This window comes from Herpailurus yagouaroundi, unplaced genomic scaffold, assembly GCF_014898765.1.
Source record: "Herpailurus yagouaroundi ecotype Mexico unplaced genomic scaffold, PumYag 200, whole genome shotgun sequence".
NCBI lineage: Eukaryota > Metazoa > Chordata > Mammalia > Carnivora > Felidae > Herpailurus > Herpailurus yagouaroundi.
In genome coordinates this window covers 1,293,356-1,312,793 of record NW_024412431.1, presented here as the reverse complement: position 1 = coordinate 1,312,793, position 19,438 = coordinate 1,293,356, and the positions used below count along the sequence as shown (strand labels likewise).

The 19,438-nt window shown below is 50.5% G+C and overlaps 1 long non-coding RNA gene across 1 annotated transcript; it reads right to left on the bottom strand.

Annotated features, from left to right (window-relative positions):
- Positions 1-117: 117 nt before the first annotated feature.
- LOC121013921 (uncharacterized) lies at positions 118-16,254 on the bottom strand. The gene is made up of 2 exons (XR_005782975.1): positions 16,096-16,254; positions 118-876 (listed from the first exon to the last, which is right to left on the bottom strand). It is a non-coding gene; the product is annotated as an uncharacterized LOC121013921 (long non-coding RNA).
- Between the last annotated feature and the right edge of the window lie 3,184 nt (positions 16,255-19,438).

Genomic DNA, 19,438 nt, shown 5'->3' with positions numbered 1-19,438 from the left:
GGGCAGTGCAAAGGTCCTGAAGCAGGATGATGCCTGGCTTGTTGGAAGAATGGCAGGAGGCTGGTGTGGCTGTGATGCTCACAGCCCCTTGTAAGAACTTCACATCTGACTCCTGGGTCTGTGGATTCATTTAATGCGGATTAAATGAGACGAGGCAGGCTATGCACTTAACATACAGCAAATGTCCAGGAAAGATTAGCCGACGCCTATTTCTTGAGACCATCAACAGAAAAGAAAGTGGAACCTTCTGTGAATTGCATCGAAAAATGGAACGCAGCAACAGTCCCGCTAAAAAATAATTGTCTCCCACCATCACCACCAGGCTATCAACAGCCAACAAAATCCTTACAACTCAGCCTCAGCCTGACAGTTCTATGTGGCCTGACCTCTGGTCCAAGGAATGGCGCTCTGTCTGAGACCTCAGCGCCCAGTCCCAGCCCAGGAGAGCCCAAGGTCAGTATTGAAGTCACATCCTCTGCCCACCCATCAGGCAAGGCCAAAACAAGCAGGCGCTGATGAAACGACTCTATTCTGAGCAGGTTCCTACACCCAGCCTGCCTGGCCCCCCTTCTCTCTCCTCGGCTGAAAAGTGGGAACATGCTGAGTGGCACAGGGGGAAAAAAGGAATAAAATGATCCCAAGTGAGGAATTCGGTCAGTTAGGATAGTCAAGATAAACGCCGAGGCTCCAGTCCCTTCTCACTCATTGATGTCTCTGGACCTCAGTTTCCACATCCGTGAAATGGGCGCTCTGAGTTGATGAAGGATGATTCGGAGACAGCTTCTTCCGTCGTGTGTCTCTGCCGTCCCAGGAATGTCTGCCCGTGTTTGCTGCGGCAATCCTTGAAGAGGGGGAGGAAACAGCCCCACTGTCCATCTGCAGGGGACCAAGTAAGTAAGTACTAAAGAACTTTCACGCCGTAGAACAAGGGTTGGTTTTTGTAAATAAAGTTTTTTTGGCACAGAGACCATTGGATCTTCAAAAGCTAAATATTTACTCTCTGGCCCTTTAAGAAAAAGTTTGCCAAACACCACCATAGAATATTATAGAATATAGAATATTATACCACCATGCTACTTTAAAATTTTTTTTTTAATGTTTTTATTTATTTTTGAGACAGAGAGAGACAGAGCATGAGCGGGGAAGGGTCAGAGAGAGAGGCAGACACAGAATCGGAAACAGGCTCCGGGCTCACAGCTGTCAGCACAGAGCCCGACGCGGGGCTCCAACCCACGGACCGCGAGATCGTGACCTGAGTTGAAGTCGGACGCTTAACCGACTGAGCCACCCAGGCGCCCCTATCTTGACCATTTTTAAGTGCACAGCTCAGTGGCATTCAGTACCTTCTCATTGTTGTGCAACCATCCATCTCGAACATTCTCATCTTGCAAAACTGAACTTCCGTCCCCCATTAAGTACCAACTCCCCATCCCTCTTCCCCAGCGCCTGGCTCCCCACATCTATGAATTCTATCTCGATGAATTTGATGGTAGGGACCTCATATGAGTGCAATCCCACAGTATCTGTCCTTTTGTGAGTGGCTTGTTTCGCCGAGAATAACGTCTTCAAGTTTCACCCATGTTGTAGCAGGTGTCAGAATGCCCTTCCAGGTTTGCTGAATGCTATTCCGTTTTGTGGACGGACCACGTTTTCTTTACCCATTCATCCGTCCACAGACACTTGGGCTGCTTCCGCCTTTCAGCTATGGTGACTACTATCGCCATGAACATGGGTGTGCGAGTATCTCTTCAAGCCTCAGCCTTCAGTTTCTTTGGCTATGTACCCATGAGTGGAGTTGCTACATCACGTGGCAATTCTGTTTTTAATTTTTTGAGAAACCACCATACTGCTTTCCACAGGGCCTGCGGTAGTTCATATTCCTATCAGCAATACATGGCTTTTAAAATGAAATCTTGGGGCGCCTGGGTGGCTCAGTCTGTTGAGCGTCTGGCTTCGGCTCAGGTCATGATCTCACGGTTTCTGGGTTCAAGTCCCACATCGGGCTCTGTGCTGACAGCTCAGAGCCTGGAGCCTGCTTCGGATTCTGTGTCTCCCTCTCTCTCTGACCCTCCCCCACTCATGCTCTGTCTCTCTCTCTCCTTCAAAAATAAATAAAAAACATTTAAAAAATAATAAAATAATAATAAAATAAAATGAAATCCAACCTCACCACCCTCTGTTCTGAGCAAAATGAACGTTACACGTTGGTAACATTTTAGAAAAGAAAAATTTACTGAGCACAGTAAGGATGAAGACAGGCAGAGTCCTCGCTCTCATGAATTTATGTTTTACTGAGGAAGACAGACCATAAGCACATAAATAAATAATTCTCAGATTGTGTGAGTGACAAATGCTGGACAGAGAATAACATAAAGTAACAGAATTAGAAGTAACTAGGCAGTTTTCTGTAGGCTTAACATTTTTCACAATTAAAAAAAAACTCTTTAAAAAGAATAGACTTCCAGTTTTACAAGATTAGAAGGTTCTGGATTTGGGTTGCACTGAGAAGTGTACACTTAGAAATGGTTAAGATGGTAAATTTTTTCTTATTTTTTTAGCACGGTATTTTTAAAGATATTACACTCTGATGTTACTTATATAAAATTTTAAGTACAAAAAATACAGTAAAAATTACCCCCAAAAAACATGCTCTTTTTATTTTTTTCAAAACAAATTTTTTAATGTTTATTTATTTTTGAGACAGAGCATGAGGAGGGGAGGAGCAGAGAAAGAGGGAGACACAGAATCCGAAGCAGGCTCCAGGCTCCGAGCTGTCAGCACAGAGCCCGACACGGGGCTCAAACTCACGAACCACGAGATCACAACCTGAGCCAAAGTCGGACGCTTAACCGACTGAGCCACCCAGACACCCTTTGTTTATTTTTTGTTTAATGATTTTTATTTATTTTTGAGAGAGAGAGAGAGAAAGAGAGCATGCACAAGCAGGGATGGGCAGAGAGAGAGAGAGGGGATCCAAAGCGGGTTCTGTGCTGAGAGCTGAGAGCCCGAACCAAGACTCGAACTCATGAATCATGAGATCATGACCTGAGCCAAAGTTGGATCCTTTTTTGTTTTATAATTTTTTTATAATGTTTATTTATTTATTTTTGAGCGAGAGAGAGAGAGAGAGAGAGAGAGAGAGAGAGCACGAGTGAGATGCCACTCCTCATCCACCAGAATGGCCCAAATTAAAACCAATGACCAGGCCAGGTGCCATCAAGGAGCTGGAAGAACTAGAATTCGATACACCGCTGACGGGGGCGCGAAATGATAGCGACGCTGGGGAAGCAGTTTGGTGGTTTCCTGAGAAATCGCAGGTGCACTTCCCATACCAGCCGGCCTTTGCATTCCTGAGTATTCGCCCAGAAGACGGGAACGCCCACGTCCACGTGCAGATCTGAACGGAACGTCCACCACTCTTTCTGTAACCTCCAGAAAATGGAAACAAACCCAACGCCCATTCTCAGGAGGGCAAATAACGAAGCTATGCTATACCCGCCTGCTGGTGAAACGGAGAACAAACTCTGGACGCGCAGGACAACCTGAATGAATCTCAAAATCATCATGTCGAGGGAGATCACATGCTCAGACCAACAAGCAACAACAAAACGAAAAGAAAACGTATCAGTTTTTTTTAATTGGTGATGTGGGAGCAGGGGTGAGACAGAAGGGAACAGTATCAGGGGACAGTAGGAAATTAATTTTCTTTAACATTTATTCATTTTCGAGAGACAGAGAGAGAGCGCAGGCAAGGGAAGAACAGAAAGGGAGACACAGAATCCGAAGCAGGCTCCAGGCTCTGAGCTGTCAGCACTGAGTCCGACATGGGGCTGGAACTCACAAACAGTGAGTTCATGAGATCATGACCTGAGCCTAAGTCGGACACTTAACCAACTGAGCCACCGAGACGCCCCATTTATTTATTATTTTGAGAAACAGAGACAGAGCACAAGTGGGGGAGGAGCAGAGAGAGAAAGAGGGAGACAAAATCTGAAGCAGGCTCCAGGCTCTGAGCTGTCAGCACAGAGCCCAACAAGGGGCTCGAATCTACAAACCGCAAGATTATGACCTGAGCCTAAATCGGACAGTTAATCCACTGAGCCACCCATGCACCCCCGAAATTTAGGGGGTTGACCATAATGCATGATCTTAATTATGATGATGGTCTTACAGGTGTATGAAACGTTAGAACTCATCAGATGTTTTACTTTAAATATGTGCAACGTATCGGGTGTCAGTTTGGTTCTAGGTACTTTTGCCATAAACGTCTTCGCGGCGGACGTTTTCACTGCAAACACTTTCGCCACTTAACTAATTGGCCATAAGGCAATTTCGCCATAAAAGATTAAAAAAGTAACTGGCTAACAGTTTGGTTTCATTTCTCCGTTGACACGGCACTCTCATATTCACACTGTATGAATCTTGGCCCTCACAACGGTCTATACAGTGGCACAGTGTTGAGCCCCTGTAACCCACAGAGCTTTGCAACATCTACCAAGGATGGCCTGTGAAATATGGCAGAAACAAACAACAGTGGAGAAGGCTCTCACGGGGCAATAAAAATCTGTTACAAATATGCAGACAGTATTTGGAAACGGATACATTTCTTTTTTTTTTTTTTTTTTTTAAGGAATCTCTACACCCCACGTGGGACTCGAACCCCAGATCCTGAGATCAACAGTCAGATGCTCTAGCGACTGAGCACAGGACACCTTTCTTAATGAAAGAAGGAATGTTCACGAAAAGAAAGAAAAAGCGGGACACCAAATGAAGAGAAGAATCCACAAGTACGTGCACAACGTTATGAACAAAAGAGTTCAGAGACAAGGCCTTAGGTACCGCCCACAAAAGGAAGTCAGTTACTCTCCCAAGTAACTGATTCATTTATTTGCCCACGAATCTACACGGCACGTGTGGAATGCATTCCAATATGTTGTATTTCGCAATGAAGTCTTTCTAATTTTGTTATTCATTTTTCATGTTTCATTACGTCCTTTTCACTGTCCCCTTTCGATTGTTTGTGATTTTACGGCAAAATTGCCTCGAGGTCAATTAGTCAAGGGGCAGAAATCTTTGCAGCAAAGATGCTCCCAACGAAAATACCGGCCACGATCACTTACACCTCAACAAGGCCACCGAAGATAAAAGCGATGCGGTCCCTTTGAGTCCAAAGGAGTTCTAGGACACACGCACCTGCCGGGTCCCATTCAGGCTCTGCAGACCCTTCCCCTCCCACCTGTGTCCCGCGCGGCGCCTCCTCCCGGACCTCCCAGCTCCCACTCCTGCCCCCTAGAGTCCATTCTCAGCACTGCAGCCCTGGGGCTTTTCTTATCTTCAATACAATACAGTTCACTGGTGTCCAGCGCTCAGTGGACTGGCAAGGCCCCTCATAGTTGCCCCTGCTAACCTCCCATCACACTCTCTGGCTCCCTATGTTTCAGCCAAATGAAATCTTTCAGCACCACCCATCAGAAAGGCTCTCTTCACTACTGCGTCCCCAGTCCCTGGAACAAGGCTCGGGTCCCTGCAGGCATCTTGGGAATTTATTGTTTCTTCAATAAATATTCATGGAGCCCCCTCTTTTTAAAAAAATTTTTAAATGTTTATTTATTTTTGAGAGAGACAGAGAGACAGAGACAGAGTGCGAGCTGGGGTGGGGCAGAGACAGAGGGAGACACAGAATCCCAGGCAGGCTCCAGGCTCTGAGCTGTCAGCACAGAGCCCGGGGCGGGGCTCGAACCCACGAACCGTGAGATCACGACCTGAGCGGAAGTCGGACGCTTAACCGACCGAGCCACCCAGGCACCCCTGGAGCGCCCTCTTTGGGCCAGGTCCTGGAATTGGCACCAGAAAACAGTGGTCTCTGTAAGCCTCCTGGAGCTTACAGTTGAATCAAACAATCCCACAAACGTATTAATATATTACATCATAATACATTATAAATACAATAGATCAATATATTGCTACAGATGTCACTCATCCGTTTGTTCAACTGCGCCGTGCCAATAATTACTGCCGATAATCGTTTCTAGCAAACCCAGGAGTTTCATCCCTCTGTGGCCGCTGTCTCAACTGGAAAGGACTTCTCCACCTAGAAAACTTCTGTCCATCCATCAAAACACAGCTTAAAGTTTACTTCCTCTGACCCCTCTCCCTCCTACATTTCATGACATGAACACCTCTCTCTACTGTGCTACTGTAGAAATAAACTTCTGAAGCATGCAACTCAAGCGGTCAGTAAAAAAGCAACAAAAGCTGAGAAAGGAATTTGTAATGAGTTTCAAAGACCTTCATCAGGGGCGCCTGGGTGGCGCAGTCGGTTGAGCGTCCGACTTCAGCCAGGTCACGGTCTCGCGGTCCGTGAGTTCGAGCCCCGCGTCAGGCTCTGGGCTGATGGCTCGGAGCCTGGAGCCTGTTTCCGATTCTGTGTCTCCCTCTCTCTCTGCCCCTCCCCCGTTCATGCTCTGTCTCTCTCTGTCCCAAAAATAAGTAAACGTTGAAAAAAAATTAAAAAAAAAAAGACCTTCTTCAATTAGAAAACACACACACACACACACACACAAAAGGGATTTGGGAACTGAATAGCCAGTTTGCCCAAGAAATAGAAAGAAAACAAGCACTATTCTCTAAAACTAGATCTACTGGGGCTTTTTAAAAAAATGTTTTTATTTATTTTTGAGACACAGAGAGAGGGAGAGAGACAGAGCGTGAGTGGGGGAGGAGCAAAGAGAGAGGGAGACACAGAATCCAAAGCAGGCTCCAGGCTCCGAGCAGTCAGCACAGAGCCCGACACAGGGCTCGAACTCACAAACTGTGAGATCATGACCTTAGCCGAAGTCGGTTGCTTAACCAACTGAGCCACCCAGGCAAACTGGGGCTTTTTTACGATAAAAGAATACGGCATACAACACTATGCTGAAAAATTTGAAAATCTCCATGGAATTTGAGGTCCCTACAGATATATACGTTACCAATATTAACTCAAGAAGGACTAAAACACCAGGGCACCTGGATGGCTCAGTCCCTAGAGCATACAACTCTTGATCTCATGGTTGTGAGTTCGAGCCCCATGTCGGGTGTTAGAGATCGCTTAAAAATAAAAAGAATTTTGGGGTGCCTGGGTGGCTTGGTCGGTTAAGCGTCCGACTTCGGCTCAGGTCATGATCTCACGGTCCATGAGTTCGAGCCCCGCGTCGGGCTCTGTGCTGACAGCTCGGAGCCTGGAGCCTGTTTCAGATTCTGTGTCTCCCTCTCTCTCTGCTCCTCCCCTGTTCATGCTCTGTCTCTCTCTGTCTCAAAAATAAATAAACGTTAAAAAAATTTAAAAAAATTAAAAAAAATTTTTAATGAGAAAGAGTAGAATATCTGAATGAATCAATAAATAATGGTGAAAAAACCAAAAGATATTATCAAAAATAACCCCTCCAAAAAATGGTCAATCTCAAAGGCTATATCATTATTCCACCTTCAAAATTCAAGAAATAGGTAAAAATTTCCAAAATGGATGGAAAACTTTCCAATCATTCTATAAACAGCCCAAACCTGATCCAGCCCTGATGTAAAAATGTAGCAAGTTAGTAACAGAAGGAGGTTTTAATGGTCTAGGAGGGCGACCTACCTGAGTTCAGTTAAGCACACAGGCTCAGAAGATCTATTACCTGTGTTTAAAATCCTGACTCCTGGGGCGCCTGGGTGGCTCAGTTGGTTAAGCGTCCAACTTCAGCTCAGGTCATGATCTCGTAGTCTGTGAGTTTGAGCCCCGCGTCAGGCTCTGTGCTGACAGCTCAGAGCCTGGAGCCTGCTTCAGATTCTGTGTCTCCCTCTCTCTCTGACCCTCCCCCACTCATGCTCTGTCTCTCTCTGTCTCAAAAAAAAAACATTAAAAAAAATAAAAATAAAATAAAATCCTGACTCCTCCATTGGCTGATTTTCTTTGAATTTTCTGAGCTGAAGCTTCTTCCTGAAGAAGGGGCTGTTGTTAGGAATTAAAAGAAACAATCCCTGGAAAAATGCTTAGAAAAGTACCCAGCACATATTAAGAACCCAGTCAATGGTAGCTGTTGCTATTAATTGTCAAATATGAAAAAATAATAAAGTACTTTCCTAAAGCGAAATTGTTTTATCTCAACAACTCCATCACGTTTAATAGGGAAACACAAGCTTTCTTGTTACAGTTAAAGGAAAGAATATGTTGCCATTATTAGTATTCTGATGCCCTAACCATCACAGTAGAACAAAAAAAAAAAAAAATAAGGGGGGAAAAATAAGCATCAAGAGAAAAGGAAATCAATTAATATTTCTCTACAGGAAATAACCTTACCGACCCTAGAAAATCTACCCAAAAAACTATTAGCGTTAATAAGAATTCAGGAAGGCAACGGGGTACAAAATAAAAACATAAATGTGAAGTGACCAGTAAGTACCAGGAAACGTAATGGGTTTATATGGGGTTAACGGGAACAAATCATTAAACTTGTTTTTTCAAAATCGCTACGTTTTTAAGGGATAAAAAACCCTAAACAAATAGATATTCCTGGGTGGGAAGAATATTATGAAGATGTCACTATGGTACAGATAACAAAAAAGATAGGTTTCTAGAAAAGAACAGAAAATCCTTACACAGATCCAAATAAAGATAATTATTTGGTATTTATAAACGAACAACTTCAAACCAGAATGCAAACAGCTACTTATTCAAGAAACGGACCTGGGACAAGTGAGTAATCGTTTGGGGGAAAAAAAAAAGTCTGACCCGCACATCAACCCTCATAACCAAATAAATTCCAGATGGACAAGAGAGTAAAATGCAAAAACACTGCAGTAAAACACCACTAGAAGAAAATATGGGATGAATATTTACGAATGGCATAAATAACAAAGGAAAAGACTGGTACATTTGACTAGATAAAAAAATTAAACTTGTAGGGACTAAAAGCCACTTTTTTTTTTAATTTTTTTTTCAACGTTTATTTATTTTTAGGACAGAGGCAGACAGAGCATGAACGAGGGAGGGGCAGAGAGAGAGGGAGACACAGAATCGGAAACAGGCTCCAGGCTCTGAGCCATCAGCCCAGAGCCCGACGCGGGGCTCGAACTCACGGACCGCGAGATCGTGACCTGGCTGAAGTCGGACGCTTAACCGACTGCGCCACCCAGGCGCCCCTAAAAACCACTTTTAAAGAATTAAAAAGAGGGGCGCCTGGGTGGCTCAGTCAGTTGAGCATCCGACTCTTGTGTTTGGCTCAGGCTGTGATCTCATGGTTCATGAGATCAAGCCACACATCGGGCTCCTGCTGACAGTGAAGAGCCTGCTTGGGATTCTCTGTCTCTCCCTCTCTCTCTGCCCTCCCCTGCTCAGGCTAGCACCAGGCTGGCTGAGTCGGTGGAGTTTGGAAGCGTGTGACTCTTGATCTCAGGGTCATGAGTTCGAGCCCCACGTTGGGTGTAGAGGTTTTACTTAAATAAATAGGACTTAAAAAATGTTTTTAACTTAAAAGAGAAAAGAAAACCTAGAAAAGAATATTTGAGGGGCCTCTGGGTGGCTCAGTTGGTTAAGCGTCTGACTCCTGATTTTGGCTGAGGTCATGATCTCAGTTTGTGAGATCGAGCTCCACGTCAGACTCGGCTCTGACAGTTGGGAGCCTGCTTGGGATGCTCTCTCCACTCTCTCTTTCTGCCCATACCCCAGTCAAAAGAGCTCTCTCTCTCTCAAAATAAAAAACAAAAACTTTTTTTAAAAAAATCCTTTAAAAAATATTTGAAACACATTTGCAAAAGGATACTTTTTTTATTTTTTTTAATTTTTAAATTTATTTATTTATTTTGAGAGAGACAGAGACAGCACAAGTGACGGAGGGGCAGAGAGAGAGAGGAAGAGAGAGAGTCCCAATCAGGCTCCTCACTGCCAATGCAGAGGGGTTCAAACCCACAAACCGTGAGATCATGACCTGAGCTGAAACCAAGAGTCAGATGCTTAACCAACTAAGCCACCCAGGTGCCCCACAAAAGATGACCTTTTATGTAAGAAATCTTAGAAATTGGGGCTCCTGGGTAGCTCAGTCGGTTAAGCATCCAACTTTGGCTCAGGTCATGATCTCTCACGGTTCATGAGTTTGAGCCCCAGGTCGGGCTCTGTGCTGACAGCTCAGAGCCTGGAGCCTGCTTCACATTCTGTGTCCCCCTCTCTCTGCCCCTCCCCTGCTCAGGCTGTCTCTCTCTTTCCCTCAAAAATACATACATACATAGGAAGGAAGGAAGGAAGGAAGGAAGGAAGGAAGGAAGGAAGGAAGGAATAAGGGAATCCTAGAAATCAATATCAGAAATAAGAAAAACACAAGGCCAAGAGACCCATGAAAAATTCACCTTTTTGGGTATCAGAAGTTTATAAATTCAAATGAGCTGCATTATTTGCCTGTAAGTTTGGCAAAATATCACATCCCATGCCAGTGAGGAGGTGGGGAAACAGAAACAACGAATAAACTCAAAAGAGTGTCATGAATGTAATAAAAAAAAAATGGAGCCAAGGGATGGAATAGTGAGGGTATGGGAGGGGGGAGGGGGTTCCACTTCAGAGAGGAGATAACATTTGATCCAAGGCCTGGAGAATGAGAAGGTCCCCACCGTGAAGGTCTCGGAGGGAAGAGACACCAGGCAGAAGTAATAGCAAGTGCAAAGGCCCTGAGGTTGGAGTGGTCTGTCGGAAGACCAGAAAGACAGCCCGTGGGGCGGGAGGGCGGTGAGCTGCAGACAAGAGCCCATTTCTTGGAAGGAGGATATAAAACGGCATTTGTAGCATCTCAGCACCTGGGCCCGGCCCATGCTCAATAAATGTAATAATTGTTATGATGGCTGCAAAGAGCGGGGTTTGGGGCGCCTTTGCTGCCCCGGAGGCTGAACTTCCGGATGTGCCCTGGCCTTCAGACCTGGCCACGGTACAAGTGTGGGCCGTGGGAACCTCGGCAGGGCCTCGCTCAGGAAGGCCCTGACCTGTCTGTGCGTCATCCTCCTTGGGTCCTGAGACACGGCCCTGCCGTCACCCACACCCACCTGCTGGGAACAGGCCTGGAGATTTGGCACCAAGTAACCCCTGTCGGATGCCAAGGACTCCTTTTTTTTTTTTTTTTTTAATATTTTTTAATGTTTATTTATATTTGAGAGAGAGACAGGCGGGGCAGGGGCAGGGGCAGAGAGAGAAGGAGACACAGAATCCGAAGCAGGCTCCAGGCTCCGAGCTGTCAGCACAGAGCCCGACATGGGACTCGAACTCACGAACTGTGAGATCATGACCGGAGCCAAAGTCGGACGCCCAACCGACTGAGCCCCCCAGGTGCCCCAAGGACTCCTTTTTTTTTTTTTTACACAGTAGCTATGCTCAGTGCAGGGTTCCCAGGAAGCCAAAGCCACTGACATTATACTGGATGTCTATACCAACCAGGGACAGAAAATCCTGAATCATCTGAACTAGGTCCTTCTTCCCGTGGGAAGCATCATGAGCCCCAGGTCCCCTGGTCTTGAGCCTGGAAAGCGATCCTCTGCTCGATCAGATCCGGCCTGGAATCTGGGCTGGTCACGCGACTTCCCGCCCTGGTTTGACTCACAGAGCGTGGCTGGACCATCTGACATCCCACTGGCAATAGCAGAGAGTTCCAGTGGCTCCATAATTGTGCCAACACTCGGTATTGTTTGAATTTTCCACTTCGGCTATTCTGGTTGGCGTGCAGTCGGGTATCTCGCGGTGGTCCCGAGTTGCGTTTTCCTGATGAGAAACGACGCTGAGCAGCTTTTCACGGGCTCCCGGCTAGTCATCCGTTCTGATGTTCTGAAGCATCTGTCAGGTGTTTTTGCACCTGAGACACGTTTTATGTCTCCAAACGTCCAGATGCTTCAGGATCCTATCTGCTTCCCATGACGCTCTCAAAAAGCTTCGCAAGAGTTTCTCAGCCTCGTCTCTGTCGACATTTGGGGTCGTAGCCTCCTTTGCAGGGGGGCGGGGGGCCTTCTGTGCCTTGTAGGATGTAGTGGTGATATCCACGCACTGGATAACAGAAGCGCACCCCCCCTGGCTGGTGTGGCAAACAAAAATATCTTCAGACACTGACAGATGTTCCCTGGCGGGGGTGGGCAGGGGGATCGCCCCTCATTTCAGAGCCACAGGGGTAGAGTCACCCAGGCCTGGGGTCTGTCCTGCCCCTCTGCGTCCCTCTGGCTCAGAAAACGGGGCCCGATCGATCGTGCCCCTCAAGGCACGCTGACAATTCGGTGCCATAATCTCCCAGACGCACTGCTGGGTACACACCAGCTGGCCAATAGATCAGGTTCATCATCCGGTTCTGTCTGGACTTGGCAGGGGAGGCACGGAGCTGGGTCCAGCTGGCAGAAGCAGCCTCCAAACAACCCAGCATGGGCGGTCCCAGCCCCTGTCCACGCGCGGTCCCAGCCCCTGTCCACGCGCGGTCCCAGCCCCTGTCCCTGGGAGCCACTCCAGACAGTTCTGGATTCCTCCCCGGGAATGGCCCAGAGGCCCAGAAGCTGCCAGAAGGAATTTCCTCCACTGCATCCTGGTTCTTTGAAGGCACATTTGGCTTACGGGGGGGGGGGGGGGGAGGCTAGAGGGGCTGGGGTCAAGGCTAGGAGGAGAAGGGAGTCTCCGTGGGCCAAGCTGTTCTCTGGGTCTGACATAGAGCAGTGCTGGGCATCAGGAGATCCTGGGATCAGGCCTAGCCAGGTCTGAAGGCATCTCGGCACCATGCACGCACCCCCCCCTTGGACACACCCGTGCGGTACGTACATTAGCAGGTGGGGGACACGCATGTATTCATATGGGCACCTGCACACACGTGTTCAAGCACACATTTGCACGTCTCTAGCACACAGGCAAGAAGGCATTCAAATACACCCCTGCAAACACACGCACAGACAAGCCTGGGTACACGTGGACACCCGCGGGATCCCGCAGTCACGGATATGCTCTAACACACCCCTGCAGGCACGCGCGTGTGCCCCCTGGGCAGACACACCCAGAGAGCCACGTGTGCACAGGCGTACCCGTGCGGGACGGCAAGCAGAGGTGTGCTCAGGGCACACAGGGATTCATGTGGACGTGCACACTTAGCTGCAGGAACACTCACAGCCACGCTCAGCCCGCGGGAGCACACGTGTGACGCGCACGGAGATGTGGTCGACCCACACACGCAGTGGCTGTGCGTCTTCTGTCTTCGGTATCCTCGGGTGCTCCCGCCTGTATCCCCAGCCCCCAGCGCCGCACACACTTAGCCCCGTGTCCGCCGATGTCTACGGAGCAGCTCGCGTACGTGGGGGGCTCTGTGCTCGGCTCCGGGGATCCCACGGGAGCTACTAAAAGCCAGCCCGGGGGCGCCTGGGTGGCTCCGTCGGTTAAGCGTCCAGCTCTTGATGTCGGCTCAGGTCATGATCTCACTGTTCGCGAGATCGAGCCCCGTGTCTGGGGGTTACTCTCTCTGCCTCTCTCTCTGCCTTTCCCCCCACACACCAGAGGGAACACCAGCTCCTCAAACCCCGCCAGCTGCTGACACAGACCTGAGGGAGAACAAGAGGCTGGCGGGGGGGAGGGACACCAGCATGGGGGCGTGGGGCGGGGGTGGGGACTCAAACTCGGCCTAGGGAGTCAGAAAAGGTGGCCTCAGAGTGAGCCCTCCACAGACACCGGCACTCGAGCTCAGGGGCACACACACATTTGCACCCCCCCTTCCCTTCCCCCCACACTTTCCCCACAAGGCGTTTACCCCCAAAGTAATGCGAAGAAGCCAGGAGGACTCACGGGAGCTGATGCTTCCCCAGGGGGCGCCTCCAGGTCCCTCCCTGGAACTGTAGCTCCGGCCATCTCCCCCACACAGGCGGTGCCACCCAGCGTCTGACCTGCCCCTCCCCTCCCCCGCGACCCCTCCACTTCTCCATCTTCTCCAACACCCTCGGGGCATCCCCACCCACAAGCTTTCTCTCGCCACACAGTCTGTCCAGTCTCCCGCTCCACCCAATCTCAAATCTCACCACGTGCCCGGTCTGCAAAATATACCCCGAATTCAACCGCCTTCCCTCCTCCCGCTGCCTCATCTGGTCAGCCCCCTCATCTCCCGCCCCTTCCCCTGGTCCCCCTGCTCCCACCCGCATCCCTACCATCTGTCCTTCCCCCAGTGTCCTCCAAAGGGGAGCCAGGCCCCTCCCTCCTGCCCACGGCCATCCCGGGCGCCCACCTCCCTCCTGGTAAAAGTTCAACTCATCTCAAGGCACACGAGATTGTGCAGGACCCCATCCTGTCCCCTCCTTGCCCTCGCCCTCTCCCATTCTGCCCCTCACTCACTCTGCTCCAGCTACAGGGGCCTCCTCCCTGCTCCTCCAACATGCCAGGCAGGGTACTACCCCAGGACCTTTGCACCTGCTGTTCCATCTGTCCAAACTGCTCTTCCCCCTGATATGCCCACACCTCGCTCCTTTACCTCCTTCGGGTCTTTATTTGTATTTTCGATCCCCTGCCACTTGAAAAGGCCACCCCAAACAAGGACGTCTGTGAGCTTCATCCCCTGCTGGAGTCCCAGTTCCAAATGGCGCAGGTGCACAGTCGGTGTTCCCTTAATATTCCCTAAAGGTTGAGTAAATGTTAGACATTATTGCTGTTATTATCAGCCTGTTATTTGTCCCTCGGTCCCCTGTGGTCTCTCTGGGGGCCAGGGCTTTCTCCTTCTGTCAACAAACGTTTATTGAGGACCTACTAGGTGCCTAGCAGCAAAGGAATAGACAAAAATCCCCACTCTCCCCAAATCCGCTTTCAAATGCAGGCTCCATGTGTGTGAACCAAGAAACGATTTCAGACAACAGCAAGAAAGTACGGGCAATAGAGAAAACAAAACGCGAGGTTTGCAGAGCAGCGGGGGTGAGGCCGAGTCCCCCCCCCCCCCCCAGCAGGTGCTGCTGGAGCAGAGGATCAAGGAGAGAGCCAGCTGCAGGCAGGTGGGGCGGGTGCTTCAAGTTCAGCTCACACTGAAGCTCTCACCCTGCGGCCCTAAGAATAAATGAAGGAACACACAGACGCAGGCACACTGACCGGATGACCCAGCCCCCCCCCCACCTGGACCCGGGATTGCGTGACCCCTGAGTCCACGAGGGCATGGGAAGAGAGGCCCCCGTGGCCGAGACACCCTGCCCTTCCTCCGGGGTTCCCAGACGCCCTGACACAGGCTCCCCCGGAGGAAAAGGAAGAGCTTGAGCCGGGGGCAGCCTTGTGGGCCAGCTGCTGGGGTGGGGGGACTTCTTCCCCGCCCTCTTCCTTCCAGGTAACCCGAGAGGCCGCTGGACAATTCCGGGCACAGGAAATGAAAATGGGCACATGGCGGGAAGCAGGCAGGGACGTCACACCCATAGGTGAGCAGACATTGAGGCCCTCTTGTCCCAAGTGCTGACCCTGGAGCCCCCCCTCCCCCCAGGGCACCTCCCCCAGCACCTGTGGACCAGGGAACCGGGCGAGAGTCAGGAGGCATCCTCGCGCTCGCCGCCTCCCGTGTGGACCCAAATCAAGCTCGTTCTCCTTCCGAATCCCCCTCAAAGCCACCCACTGCTCTCCCTCCCCTGCCTGGGCTAGGCCACCGCCCTCCGGCCCAGATAACAGCAGGGCCCTTAACCAGCCTTCCGACCTCCAGGAGCTCAGCCCGTTTCCATTCTCTCCCCGCCCCGCCAGAGAGATCTTCCAGAAACAAAGCCCAGCCCTTGCCACCCCCCCCCCCCCCCCCCAACCCCATACAGCCTCCCATGGCTCCTCATGGAGCGAAACCTAGAGTTCTTTCTAAACCCAGGTCTTGGAACCCAATCCGCACCGGCCTCCATCTCGGGCTTCCTTATTAGGGCCCCTCCCCACCCCCACCCGCGCCCCGCCCATTGGCTGTCCTTGCCCCAGACACGTGGAATCGCTTCCGGTCTCCCCTGCAGCCCAGGGCTTGCCGCTGGGTGCCCCGGCCTCACCCATCTTGCGGGCGTCTGCTGAGCCTCACTTCCTGGAAACCCTCCTGGACTCTAAGTCCAAGTTCACCCGGGCTCCCCCCAGGGGGCACAGGCCACACTGCTTCCTACGTACGAGTTTGTCTGCCTCCCAAGAGACCCGAGCTCTGCAATGGCTTCCCACGCCTGCCACGGTGCGCGGTCCCAAACAGATGCGCCGCAGAGAGCAGGTGATGTCAGGCGATGTCAGGTGCAGGGGGCGGGTTTCGCCTGACTGTGCCGGGCGGGGGGCAGCGTGCCGTGCTAGGCTGTTCCGCGGCTGGCCTGGCTGACGGGGTGGGTGGTTACTTACCGACAGCCCTTCATGGCTCACACTGGGGGGTGGGCACAGCCGATCCCCCCTTCTGCGATCTCAGCCAACACAAGACTCAGAGCCTGAGAAAGAAACCTTCTTGGGGCGCCCGGGTGGCTCCATCGATTAAGCCTCCGACTTCCGCTCAGGTCATGATCTCAAGCTTTGGTGGGTTCGAGTCCCACGTCCGGCTCTGCGCTGACAGCTCAGAGCCTGGAGCCGGCTTCGGATTCTGTGTCTCCCCGTCTCTCAGCCCCTCCCCTGCTCACACTCTGTCTCCCTGTCTCTGAATAATAAATAAATGTTTAAAAAAAATTAAAAGAAATAAAAAAAAGAAAGCTCTGTGGGGGCCAGGGCAGAATTAGAGTCTAAAAGTTAAAAGCCTGGGCGCCTGGATGGCTCAATTGGTTAAGCACCTGACCTCGGATCGGGTCATGGTCTTGGGGTTTGTGAGTTCAAGCCCTGCATCGGGCTCTGGGCTGTTGGCACCGATCCCGCTTCTAGATCCTCTGTCCTCCTCTCTCTCTGCCCCTCCCCTGCTCATGCTTGCTTTCTCTCTGTCATTCTCAAAAATAAACATTTAAAAAATAATTTTAAAATAAATTAATTAAAGATAAAAGCCTGACTCTTCCCCGGGGCACCTGGGTGGCTCAGTCGGTTGGGTGTCCGACTTCGGCTCAGGTCATGATCTCGTGGTTCATGGGCGCGAGCCCCGCGTTGAGCTCTGTGCCAACAGCTCGGAGCCTGTAGCCTGCTTTGGATTCTGGGGTCTCCCTCTCTCTCTGCCCCTCCCCCACTTGCAGACGCACATGTGCACTCTCTCTCAAAAATAAATAAATGTTAAAAAAAAATTTTTTTAAAGAAGAAGAAAAAAAAGCCTGACTCTGCCTAACAAGAGCCTTGGATGACCCTGGTGTCGGGGTGCTCACTACCTCTCACTGGTGATTATCCTGATCATTAGAAGGCAGCATTTGGCTCCATCCATCTCCAGCCTCTGTGTGCCCCCACCCAGCAGCTGAGAATGACCCCCTTTCCCACGCCAGGCAAGTCCCCAGAGGGAGCCTTGGCTGGAAGAAGAAGCTACCAGACTGGGGGCCAAGAGAGGGGAGACGCTGGTGAAGGACAACAGTGGCTCAGTGTTTTCCAGGAAGGCTGGAGTGCACGAAGAATGCAAAGGTGGGAAAGGACCTGCTGGGGGTGGCCCTGTGTCCCCTGACGTGTCTCCCTTGGGTGCGGTGGTGGGCGGGGGGGGGGGGGCTGTCCACTCCACCAGCCGCATGAGTCCCGGCCACCAGCAGAGACGGGCAGGGCCAGCCACAGAGGTGCACGGTCTGCACCTGGCTGCAGTGGCTTTCCAGGGTCTGCCCCTCTCGGCATGTCCTTAACCAGGCAGACGTTCTAAAGGTTTCTGCTGTTTGGGAAGTTCTCAGAGAGCGGTGACCCCTCCCTTATGATTAAACCAGCCCCGGGAGCTGCTTCAGGATGCATCTTGACAATTGGAAATATGGAAAGACACAAGGCTGTGCTGCTGTGGGCATCTCGTTATGAGAACGTTGGTTTCTTGGGTTATATTAAGATGTGGTTTTCCTGTTCGAGCCTCTGAAATCCCCTGTGGGTTCTCTGGGGGTTCAGCAGCAGGGGAAGAGGTAGGTCCCCAACAAGGAGTGGGCAGGAGAAGGAGGTCCGGCCTCCTGCACTTTGGTTGCTGCCTGAACTTGGGAAACCAGTCCCGGGTCCTTGGGGTTGCCACAAAGGGTCCCTACGCCGGACTCCCACCATTAGCGAATAAAAACGTAAGAGGTGCAGTTGTCTGTGTTTTCTCCGGCCATCCTGAGTCTCCGGGTGAGCTAAGGACCTTCTCCTGACAGAATAAATACTATCTCCTCCCTGCATGTAGGTCTGTTTTGGCAAGGTGGGTAGGTGCTCTTTTGCTTTAAAAATACAAACCGATTGGGGGCCCCTGGGTGGCTCAGCCGGTGAAGCATCCGACTTCGGCTCAGGTCGTGATCTCACGGTTCGTGGGTTCGAGCCCCGTGTCGGGCTCTGTGCCGACGGCTCGGAGCCTGGAGCCTGCTTCCGATTCTGTATCTCCCTCCCTCTCTGCCCCTCCCCTGCTCATGCTCCGTCTCTATCTCAAAAAAGAAATAAACATTAAAAATTTTTAAAGAGAATACAAACCGATTAGAGGCATTAATAAACTCCCCCTGGCTTTCTGCCCATACCCACCCACCCCCACACACACACGCGCGCACACACACACGCACACATGCACACACACAGTTATGCAGTTGAAAGGGACCAGAAGAATATTCCAATCGAGGGCACCGCAGGTGCCTTTCCCCATCCAGGGATAGCATAAGCCCCAGGGGCAATCAGCAGGGGTTTCTGATGTCATCAAGGGGCCCTAACGCAATGAGTTACCCCTCTGCACTAAATAGAATAGCTAAAATGTGTCAATGACAGCCCTGAGTGCTGTCGCATTGGGTTTTTTTTTTTTTTCTTTAGCTAAGATAGCAGAGGAGGTGGTTTATCGGACACGTGTTACATTCAGCCACAAACGCAAACAGAATTAGTCTCGAAAGTCGCAGGTCCAGGGCAAAGGACCAAAAGGGACTGTTTTGGTACAAGCCAGGTGGGTCTCTCAAAGGTGGTCATTGCCATCACGTGGCGATGGGTGTTCTAGATCCTGTGAGTCAAGTGCTAGAGAGTGGGCGTGCTGCCCAACAGTTTGTACCAGCGTCCCGGGCCTCGGGCTTTCCTTATTTCTGCTCGTGTGGCCTCTGCAGGTGCACGGGCTAGCGGTTCACTCGGCCCTCTGCCTCATCTTTTTTCTTTTTCAAGAAATGGTACGTCTTTAACACCATCTTGGAACGCTTCCCACAGGACCCAGTAATCCGCCTCTAGATATTTTCCCGAGAAAAATAAAAACTCGTGTTCCCACGAATGTTTACAGTGGTGTCGTTCGTAATCGCCAACAACCAGATACAGTCTTACATGACCGTCAGCGGGTGACTGGAAAACGGTAGCGGAATAACTTATCATGGAACATTCCACAGTGATTCAAAGAAAGACACAGAGCAACGTGGATGAATCTGAAATGCATTATGCTGAGCGGAAGAAGTT